Below are 11,864 nucleotides of genomic sequence, written 5' to 3'. Positions count from 1 at the left end.
CCATGTTAGCCCCAGTCTCCCCCTCACCTCTCTCTGCCTGAGGATCAGGACGTAGCTCTCAAATACTTTTCCAGCACCATCCCTGCCATGCCTGATGCCACACTCCCCACCATGATGGTCATGGACTAAACTTCTGGAACTGCAAGAAAGCCCCCAGTTAATTACTTTCTTATACAACGGTTGCCTTGGTCATGTTGTCGGAGGCAGGAAGATCTCTGAGGTTTGAATCCAGCCTCATCCACAGAGTAAGTTCCAGGACAGCCAGGGCTACACAGAGAAACCCTGGGTCTTGGAAAACCGAAGAAAAAGGAGGAGGAGAGAGAAAAAGGGAAAGGAAGAGGAGGAAAAGAAGTTGTCCAAATGTCTATAGTTTCTATTCCTGTCATTCATGCTGTCTGCTGCCAAGCATGCACCTCATGGGGTGTGTCCTAGGCTCTGTTGATTGAAGAAGAGAAGACGAGGCCAGGCTTATTGATGGTTCTAAATGTTATGTAGGCACAACCTGGAAGTGGTGCGGCTGCAGCGTTATAGCCCCTTTCTAGGACAACCCTGAAAGATACCAGTGAAGGGAAATCTTCGGAGTAGGCAGAGCTTCAGGCAGTGCATATGGTCACACATTTTGTTTGGAAGAGAAAATGGTCAAATGTGCAGTTATTCAAAGATTGGTTGGATGGTCAGGGACTTGGAAAGAGCATGATATAAAAATTGGTGAGAAAGACATCTGGGGAAGAAGTTTGTGGATAGATCTCTCAAAATGGGTGAAGGATGTGAAAATACTTGCCTTCCACACAAATGCATATTAAAAGGTAAATTCACCAGAGGAAGAGTTGAATAATCAAGTAATCAAGAGTGTAGGATGACCCATTCTGTGGACAGTCATCTTTTTTCCCCTTCCTGTCATTGCCCAACGGACCTGTAAACAAAGTGGCCACGCTGGTGGACACAGAGATTATACATGGGCTTGACAACATGAACTTCCACTCACCAAGGCTGACCTGGTTATAGCTGCTGCTGAGTGCCAGATCTGATAGCAGCAGAGACCAACACTGAGCCCCAGATATGGCATCATTTCCCAGGGTGACCAGTCAGAGCCTTGGTAGCAAATGGACTACATTCTAATACTTTCTCAGTGTAAAAGACAATACTTTGTCCTTACTGGAGTAAATACTTACTTTGGCTATGGATTTGCCTTTGCTACATGTAATGCTTCTACCAGAACCACTATCCTTGGACTTACAGAATCCTGATCCACCATCATGATATTCCACACTGTATTGCTTCTGACCAAGGAATTCAATTCACAACCAGACAAGTGTGACAGTGGACATATGAACATGGATTGTTTTCCCACCATCCTGAGGCAGCTGGCCTGATAGAAAGATAGAATGACCTTTTGAAGAAACCATGACACTGCCAAGTGGGTGTCAGCATCTTGGAGAGCTGGAGCAGTACTCTCCAGATGGTGGTATATGCTTTGAATCCAATATATGGTACAGTTTCTCCCTCAGCCAGATCCAAGAGTCAAAGAGTAGAAAATGGAGTGATTCTGCTCGCCATCACCACAAGTAACCCATGAAGAAATTCCTTTGCTTTCTGATCCCACACCCTTAAGCTCTGCTGGCCTAGAAGTTTTGGTTCCAGAGTGGGGAGTGCTCCTGCCAGAAGACATAACAAATATTCCAAAGAACTGGAAGCTCAGACTTCCCCCTGGCCACTTTGGGCTTCTGATGCCCTTTAGTCAACAGACTAAGAAGAGGATAGCAGTGGCAGGAGGGGTGAGTGATCCACATTACCAAGAGGAAATTGGATTGCTTCTCCATGATGAAGAAAGATTATGTCTGGAGTGCAGGGGATCCTTTAGGACATCTCTTGGTGCTACCATATCCTGTGATGTAAAGTCAATGGGAAATGACAACTAGCCAATCCAGGCAAGATGACAAAGGGTACAGACCCTTTGGGAACAAAGGTATGTATCTCTCCTTCAGTAAAAGAATCGAGACATGATGAAGTGCTTGCTAGGTGGAGGAAATATAGAATGGGTCATAGAGAAGGTGGCTATAAATACCAGCTAAGGCCAGTTGCAGAAATGAGGGCTACATTTGACATGAGTGCTTCCATCATATTTTGTTAAGAATGTGTTTGAACAGATATTTGTGTTTTCTTCCCTCAACTTCTTTATCATGTAATGTAACATCAATTAAGAGGATATCAGTGGTTATCATATTTAAGTTTTGAATACCAAAAGAATGTCCCTCAAGGGACATTGCCACCTATTCTAAATATATAATACATTTGCAAATGTATATGGGATAGTTAAATCATGTCAGACATAATTTTGACCTGGTTATTGTTTTTGTTTGTTGAGTTGATTTTGAGACATGGTTTCTCAGTGTAACATCTCTGGCTGTCCTGGCAATCTCTTTGTAGGTCAGGCTACCTGCCAGTGCCTCCGGAGTGCTGGGATTAAAGGTGCATGCCTTCATGCCTGGCTCTGGTTATTGTTTTCATTTGGAAATTAAGCATGACATACGTTGATTGTGTATCAAGTTGACAAAATGTGAACTTGTGATGGCTATTCTTGATTGTCAAATTGACTACATCTGTAAGTAACTAAAACCCAAGCAGCTGTGATAGATTTTTCTCTAAATTAAATCATTTGAAGTGGAAGACTCACTTTTATTCTGGGTCTTTTGAGGCAGGAAGACCCACCTTTATTGTGGCCTCCACCTTCTGCTGGCAGCCTGTTTAAAGAAGATAGAAGAAGAAAGCTTTTGCTGTGTCTGTTTGTTCTTGCTGTTGCTGTTAAGTCCATTCCTTCACTGGCATTAGATCATACTTCTTCAGATTCTGGCATGTACAGAAGACCAGCTGAAATATCCAGCCTTGTGGATTGATCAGCTACTGGATTCTTGGACCTTCCATTGGTAGACAGCTGTTGTACTATCTTGACCACAGCCTATAAGCCATGCTAATAAATTTGGAAATTAAGCATGACATAAAGATATATGTATGTGTGTAAAATGATACATAGATATAGGTATAGGTATAGATTATTCTATCAGATCTTTCTCTCCGGAGAAACATGACCGATACATATATATATACGTGTGTACAGACACACATATATATATATATATATATATATATATATATATATATATATATATATATATATGTGTGTGTGTGTCTGTACACACAGGACATTGGATCCCCTGGTGCTGGAGCTAGAGTTGTGAAGTGTAATTTCTGGGAACTCAGGTCCTCTGGAAGAACAGTAAGTGTTCTTAATCACTGATCAATCCAGCCCAGAACTGGAGTTATTAAGAAGAGATGATGAAGAAGATTCAAGCCTGGGGTTCTTAGAAAGAAAAGTGGTCAAGATATAGGCTCTGTTTTAGGGAGCCTATACCTGAGCACCTGTATAGGCTCCCTAAAAGAGATGCCTTTGAGTGCTTCTACAATAACTATAGGCATCATTTTGGTGACTTCTGCAGTTACATCTCAAATGGTTGCTAAGGAACTTAAATGTGGTTCCTTGGGTGCATTGATCGATAAAATCCCAGGTCACAAAGGTTGCACAATTAAGATATGTTTTTACTATAAATGAAGTTCATAGTCTTGTTTGTGAGAGTCCCAGAAGGGTACATCTGTGAGAGCAGGGTTACATCTGGGAAAAAAGAAAGATATTTGAACATCATGTATTCCTATGCCTTGAGCATGGTGCATTGTTGAACTCCTGTTTAAAAATCTTTTTGTATAAAAAGAATATTATTTCTTTGTACCAAACGCTGCTAATTGTTCAGGAATTTTTGACTCTTAGCTAAAGCTATGTGTAGGCCAGACTTGGGAGGAGGGCTCTTTTCCCTTTCTGTTTCCCCATAGTTTTCCTTGTGTTTTTCACTTGTGTCACTACTCACTTTATAATACATCTCTCTCCCTTCATGTTACTGAGGGTTGATAGGGGTTGTCCTGCTGTATATATGTTTTATCTTATTGGTTAATAAATAAAACACTGTGGCCAATAGAGGCAGGGAGATAAGTAGGACTATGGTCAACGAGAATTCTGGGAAAGGTAGGCAGGAGAGGAGCTGGCCAGAGAAGAGTCACCATGTGAGCCACCAAAGTTAGAGGTCCGGACCCTTCTCCGGTAAGCCAAGACCATGTGGAAATACATAGATTAATAGAAATGTGTTAATAATTAAGACAGAGCTAATCAATAAGAAGCCCTAGTCACTGGCCAACAATTTTATAATTAATACAGCATCAGTGAGTTTATTTGGGGCTAATGGCTGTGGGACCAGTCTCTGGGAAAGAAATCTTATAAGAACAGAGGATTAAAAAAAGGTCTAAACATACCATCTGACTTCACTAGTTTTCAGGTGACTTAAAAATGGCTAAATCTGAAGGTTACATAACTGGGGTGATACAGTATTAGTTTCCCACTGGCTTTGCCATAGATAATACCTCTATGATGTAGGTTATGGCTGCAGCTGTCCAGTTACTTTTCAGGGTCACAAAGGCTACTTTTGATGGAAACGCTAGCTCTCCAGCTGGGCTTGCAGATGTCCAGTGGGTGGCTGGAACAAGCTGAGGAGGCTTGACATCAATTTTGCTCACATGGCTTCTAGCCCCTTTGTTACCTTGATCTTCTACAAGCTCTGCATGTAGACATGTTAACTGTTTGAGAAGTATTTTGCCCAGAACCACACTATGGGATTAACTTGACCTAGACTTGTCCTGCTTCTCTTTCTCACCAACTGTCATGAACGGAAGCATCAGAACGTGAAAGGGGGGAAGGGGGAGCACATGGGCTGTGGAGGGTCCCTAGCTGTACCCAGAGCATGCGTGCATATCCCCCTTCTCATTAGTCCACCCACTGCAGAAGTTCTGAGCCACACCACTCTCTTGCCCCGGCATGCACTGCAAGTCTCCTGGGATTTCCCTACTCCTTTCTCCTTTGCTCTCCACAAAGAGAGTAACCCAGCAGAGATTACACATCACTTCTGCCCAAAGGTTTCCAAAGCTTCCTTCTCATTTAGAATAAAAGCCCAATTCTTTACAGTGGCTCATGGTGCCTTATTCCACTCGTCACTCTGCCTCCTCCTTTTGTTCTCTGTGTTGCAACCATTCTGCCCTTCCGGTTGTTCCCAAAACAATACCACACACCCACTATGTAGGGCCTTCCTCTCAGGCTGGAGCATGCTCCCTAAAGTTTCCTGTAGCTTGCTATCCCCACTCAGTATTCAGCTCTTTATTCAACTGTGGTCGGTGAAGTTTCCTCTGACAAGCCTGCTTAAAATTGCAGCTCCTGCATGACCTTTTCTGAAGGGAAATGTAGGTGGAGTAGATGTGGGGGAAAGGAGAAGGAGGGGAGGGGGTTGACTAGGAGGAGAGTAGGGAGGGGAAACTGCTGTCCAGGATGTAATATATAAGAGAATTAAGAGACATTGCAGCTTTCTGTCCTGAGCATGGTGAGGCAGGCCTATAAACCATGGCAGCTTTCTTCTGGCCCCCACTACTGTCTTTGATAATGGTGACATATCTTCATCTAACACCCTATAACATTTATTAATTCCTTTTGTTTATTAACTTTTTTCTTCTCCGAGACTGACAGTTTCTTTAATTCAATATTCTTTTCATATAATGTTTTCTGATTTCAGATTCACCTCTCCCAACTCCTCCCAGACTTACCACCTACCGAAATCCAAACTTTTCTCTCTTTCTTTAGAAAACAAACAGGCAAGGAAACACACACACACACACACACACACACACACACACACACACACACACACAGAGATAGAGAGAAAACCCATAAAAACAAAATCAGAAACCATAATGTATAAACAAAAGATCTGTAAGGTAAAACAACAAAATAAAGCAAGAAAAAAAGAAGTATGATGACACCAAAAAACCTCCAAAAATACCATTGAGTTCGGTTTTCATTGGCCATCTAACTGCTGGACATAGGGCCTCCCTTAAGAATGGTTTGGATAACAGTGAGACTCCGTTGGAGAAAACTAACTTTTCCTTTGTGAACAGTTATCAGTTGGAGATAGCTTCTGGGTTAGGGCTGGGGACTTATGTCCACTTACCCTCTCGGTGCTGGAACCCCCTCTAGAATAAACCTCAGCAGGTCCTGTACACACTGCCGCAGTCTCCGTGAATTTACGTGTGCTTCAGTCCTTATTTCCTTGGTGTCCTCCATCCCTACTTGCTCTTACACTCTTTCTGCCGCCTCTTCTTCCAGAGTTCCCTGAACCGTGAGGGCAAGATTTGATGGACACATCTCAACTAGAACTGAATGTTCCAAGGTCTCTTGCTCACTGCATATTTTCCAGCTGTGGGTCTCTGTATTTGTTCCCATCCACTGCAGGAGAAAGCTTCTCTGATGATGGCTGAGCAAGATATGTGTGTGGTGGAGTGCTGCTAGGAGCCATTTTATTGTTACATTCACTTAGAGGAGCAGTATTTGATTTTCCCCTAGGTCTATGTCCTATCTAATCGGCATGTGCTCCGTGGAGTGGTCCTTAATTCCAATCAAATAGTGGTTTGTTATTCCCTTAGCTTTCGTGTCATAATGCACCGGTGTATCTTACGGGTAGGTAACTATTGTAGGTCAAGACTAACAACTCTTTGAGGTCAGGAATTTCCCTCTTAACTATCGCCTTTCACCACTGCCATATAGTAGATCCTGGAGTTAATTACCTTTCTGTTGCTGTGATAATACAACATAACCAAGGCAACTTAGAAGAGAAAGAGTTTATTTGGGCTTAGGGCTCCAGAGGGATAAGAGTCCACAGTGGCAGGTGCAAGAAGCTAAGAGCTCACATCTTGAGCTGTAAGCAGAAGACAGAGAGAGTGAGGTAGAAACGGTGCTGGTCCTTTACCCCAGTGCTTTACTTACTCCAACAAGGTCACACCTCCTAAGCCTCCCCAAACAGTGCCACCAACTGAAGACCAAGCATTCAAATGCCACAGCCTATGGGTAGTATTTCTCATGCAGATCATAACTCTCAAAAGAGATTATTTTTGTTTGTTTGGTGCTTGGTATTGCTTATTTATTTGTTTGTTTGTTTATTTTATGTCTCACTATGTTGCCCAGGCTGGCCTTAGGCTTCACAATCTTCCTCCCCCCTCCCTCCAAGTGCTAGGATTACAAGTATGTGCCATAATACCTAACACTTTGTATATATGCATATATGAATTCACAAGTAAATGTACAGCATCCTCAATAAACACTTATAAGAGAAGCACTTGTTTTAATAGCATCATGAACATATGGTTTGAATTCTATGGCTTGAATTCTACTGGTAACATCTACACATGCTTCTAGCGAATTAAATACTTGTTTGAACACATTTTCTGCTTTTGGATTGCCTTCTTGCTCAGTCTGTTTGCTAAACCTAATGAAGCACCCTTATCTTCTTCTAGGCTTATCAACTTCTAGGCCTTCAATGTCATTAACTTTCCAAATTTGTTTACCTTTAGCTTCTCTCTTCCATTGATAATTTGCATTCATAATTTCAACACCCTCTGTGCTGGCTAGATTTATGTCAACTTGATACAAACTATAGTCATCTGAGAGTAGGGAACCTCAATTGAGAAAATGTCTCCATAACATTGGGCCGTGGGTCAGACTGTAGAGCGTTTTCCAAATTAGTGGCCAATGGGGGTGGGCCCAGGCCATTGTGGGTGGTCCCACCCCTTAGTCCTGGGTTCTATAAGAAAGCAGGCTGAGTAAGCCATATGGAGCAAGCCAGTAAGCAGCACCCCTCCTCCACAGCCTCTGCATCAGCTCTGCCCTCCGGGTTTCTGTTCTATTTGAGTTCCTGTTTTGGCTTCCTTCAGTGATAATCTATAATGTGGAAGTATAAACCAAATAAACCCTTTCCTCCCCAACTTGTTTTTTGATCAAGGTGTTCTGTGGCAGCAGCAGAAACCCTCCCATATGACATTAAACAGTGTCTATCAGCTATTTGTGCTTCAAAATCAACATTTAGAAATTCAAATAATTTGCACAACTACTCACATTAACTTCTCACAAAATACACATATACCCAGACTATACTTTCTTGTTTGCATAGGTATATAATAATATAATATAATAATGTATAGGTTGCCCACCTCATTATATAGTCATATAACCAAGGTAGAAATGATGAATTTCTCACACCCCATAGATCTCTGTGTCCTCCTGTTCTTTACCTGTGATTTGGTTTCGCGTGGACCATTTTCTTTTTTCTTCACTCATTCATTGGCTCATTTCTGCAGTGTTGTGGATGGAGCCCAGGGCTTTGCACATGCTGAAAAGCACTCTAACATTTAGCTGCTTCCCCAGCCCTCACACAAATTCCTGCTTTACATCTTTGGTTAAGAATAGGTATAGTAGTGAGACAAAATACTGCATTAAAGGAGTAAGAAAGTGTTTATTCTAAACCCAATATGAGTGATGCTGACTTGGAAGCTCAGATTCAAGACATCTTGAATGACCTGCTGCTCTAAGGAAGGGCATATTTTTTCGTGGGCATTGTGTAGGCTGGCTGCAAAAAACAAAAAGGAGGATGGTTTCAGAGGTTATCTTGTTATTTTGAGCCTTAGGGCTAGTGAAAGCCTATTAAAGTGATATTCTAAGAGGTAACAAGAAGCAGAGGCAGGTGGATCTCTGTGAGTTTGAGACCAGCCTGATCTACAGACCGAGTTCCAGGACAGCTTCCAAAACAATACAGAGAAACCTTGTCTCGAACAACAACAACAAAAAAAAAAAAAAAAAAGAAAGAAAGTTAGGTCAGATGTAAAGATTCAAGGAATTGGCCTTTAAAAAAAACACAGTCGGGCGTTGGTGGTGCACGCCTTTAATCCTAGCACCTGGGAGGCAGAGGCAGGCGGATCTCTGTGAGTTTGAGGCCATCCTGGTCTACAGAGTGAGTTCAGGACGGCCTCCAAAACAATACAGAGACACCCTGTCTCGAAAAACCAAAAACCAAAACCAAAACCAAAAAACCTTTCTTTTTATTCTTCGTGTCTCTCACAACATGTATCTTGATCCTATTCATTTCCCCTCCCTGCATACCCACACTCTGTCCTTGCAGCCCCCCTCAATAAAATTCAAGAGAAAAAACTGAGGTGTGACTTAGTGAGTCGCACAGTAAACCTTTTTGTCCATTTCTCTTTACTTGCAAAGAGTCAATGGTCTGTCTTGAGGCCTCTGGTTTCTGCTACACTATTGATTCTGGCGCTCACTGGAACTCCCCTTGGTTATCCTGCTGTTGCCCTGTGTTGCGGAGATCCTGCAGCTATGGATCCACAGGACTGGTTCTTTCACGTGCTCCAGCAGCTCACAGGTGGGGTAGATGTTGGAGTGGGCCAGCTCATAGCCTTGCTTCTGGGCCAGTAGTTGCAGGGTTGGTCAGCCCACCAGCTCTCTCTTGTCCTCACCATCAGGGTGAGCTCTTCTGCATTGCCTTGTGGAGTTCACCCCTTGCAGTGATGACAGAGCAAGGGGCGGGGCCAGTTCACCTGCTTTCATGTCCTGGGGTTGGATTTCCCACACCTACACCTTCAGTACCTGCTTTACTGTGTTACCCAAGTCTGAGGTAGGGGTCACTCTCCTGAGTGCTGTAGCAGATGAGGCACAGGGCTAGCTCCCCCTGCCCCCCTTTTTTTTTTTTTTTTTTTTTTTTTGAGACAGAGTTTCTCTGTGTATCTTTGGAGCCTGTCCCATAATAAACCAGGCTGGCCTTGAACTCAGAGATCTGCCTTCCTCTCCTTCCTGAATACTAGGACTTAAGGTATGTGCCACCACTGCTGGCTAGATGTCCCTCTCTTATGACCTCAGGACCAGCTTTCCCACCTGCCTCAGGCCTTGATGGCAGGGGGGGGGGGTCAGAACCTGGGCTCAACAACTCCTTCAAACATCTGTTAACCAGAATCAAGAGTTTTGTTTTTCTGACCTATGAGCATCTCTCACATTTCTAAGAAAGATATGTTAGGATCATCACAGTGTCTTCAGGATATATTTACAACCTTAAATGTTGAGGTTCATGGGCAGTACAGGAAACTGTCTTGGCCGATCACTTTTGATTTCTATAGAACCTAGAAAGAATAAACAGTAAAAGGAAATAAATAATGCTTAGAAATTAGACATTCTCCCCCCCCTCTCTGTGTGTGTGTGTGTGTGTTCAATTTGATAAATATTTATTGAGCCTTATCTGCCTGACTTGATGACAAAAAAAAAAAAAACTATGACATGATTGGCTGCCCAGGGAGGAAAGTACAGACGCATACCCTGGAGCAGTGAAAATAAGAAAACAAGGTATTAAACTGGATTAACTCAGACCCCTGATACTAGAGTAAGACATTCCTTTTTTTTTTTTTTTTGGTTTTTCGAGACAGGGTTTCTCTGTATTGTTTTGGAGGCTGTCCTGGAACTCGCTTGGTAGTCCAGGCTGGTCTCGAACTTACAGAGATCCGCCTGCCTCTGCCTCCCGAGTGCTGGGATTAAAGGCGTGCGCCACCACCGCCCAGCTAAGACATTCCATTTATTTAAAGCTATTTACTATGATTAGTTTAATTCTCTCATAGTTTTAGAATACACACTTGCTGGTAGTTTCATTTGTTAGTAGCAGAAAGAAAAAGGTTGAGTTTTGTTCTTAGTTGTTTCATCACCTTGGACAAATCACTTCTTTCAGGGAATCTTCCTTGCCTTTCTTACAATGCTGAATGAACAAATTGTGAACTGACTGGCAAATACAATAATGTACAAGTGTACCTTCTCCGTCCATTCTCTTGACATAGCTGACCACTTGGATATGTTTCTGAGCTTACAATTATGTCCTTGAGCTGCCAACTGAAAGCAAGCTAGCATCCTGAAAGTGAGAAATCCATCACCATGAAGAGCTAATCAATCACTAGTGCTGCTATTCCAGACTGACTGACAATAAAAATAGGTAAATTCCATAATGCCTATACATTCATATCTTGTTTATTTTTTACCCCACCCAAAGGAAGTTTGAGGATCCTAAAGTCACATTAACACATATGGAAAGTTTCCTATGTGTCTTTCCAATCTTGAATGTACTACAATTGGTTTCTGTCCCATTCCCAAATCTAGTCTTTTCTGGCAGCTGCTAAGGACTACTGAAGCTGATTCTCGTTGGGTTCACTACAACTAAGGGTTTGTGCACCCCAATGGGAACATCTGTTTTAAGAAGCAATTCACTAGGTATTTTTCCACAAAACCACTTTTGGTAGAAAAAGTGAGTTGAGAAGGTTAACCTACTAATACTTATTAAGAAATGCAAGCATTTTCCTTGAGGTCTGGGAACTGTTTGGAAACAGAAAGTTGGCAATCGAGTTAGAACAAGAAAGTAGTTTGGAAGATTCTAGAACTACACCACTGTAAACTAGAAGCTGCATCTGCAAACATCACTATTATGGAGAGATAGAATGTTACATTTCTAGAGATTCTTTATAAAAATGGCCATTTCTGGGCAAGAGAGAGATGCCTCCCTCACCCCACCCCCCAGCAACACCTGAGGTGGTGGGAGAATTGGACCTGAGGTCATAAGGGCAGCACTTGTAGCTGAGTCAGGAGGCTTTGTGCTGGGTCTTTTCTGCAGCCTGTCATGGCTGCCAAAGCAAGGGGCTGGATGAGGATCTGGTTCCTTCAGAGTAAAAAGAGATTGGACTATTATAGAGGGAAAAATGAGAAGCAGAAATAAGTAGCATCCAGGTAACAGGAAAATGGACTTTGAACAGATGGTAAGCCTAGACTGGAAATAAAAAGCTAGGCTTTTAATAGATTTGTAGCATTTGGGGTTCTTTTGTAGAATTGTAGATTCTTTTGTCAAATTGTATTAAGA

Source organism: Mesocricetus auratus, unplaced genomic scaffold (assembly GCF_017639785.1).
Source record: "Mesocricetus auratus isolate SY011 unplaced genomic scaffold, BCM_Maur_2.0 Super-Scaffold_100010, whole genome shotgun sequence".
Lineage (NCBI taxonomy): Eukaryota > Metazoa > Chordata > Mammalia > Rodentia > Cricetidae > Mesocricetus > Mesocricetus auratus.
The sequence above is the reverse complement of the archived record's forward strand: the minus strand, read 5'-3'. Positions refer to the sequence as shown.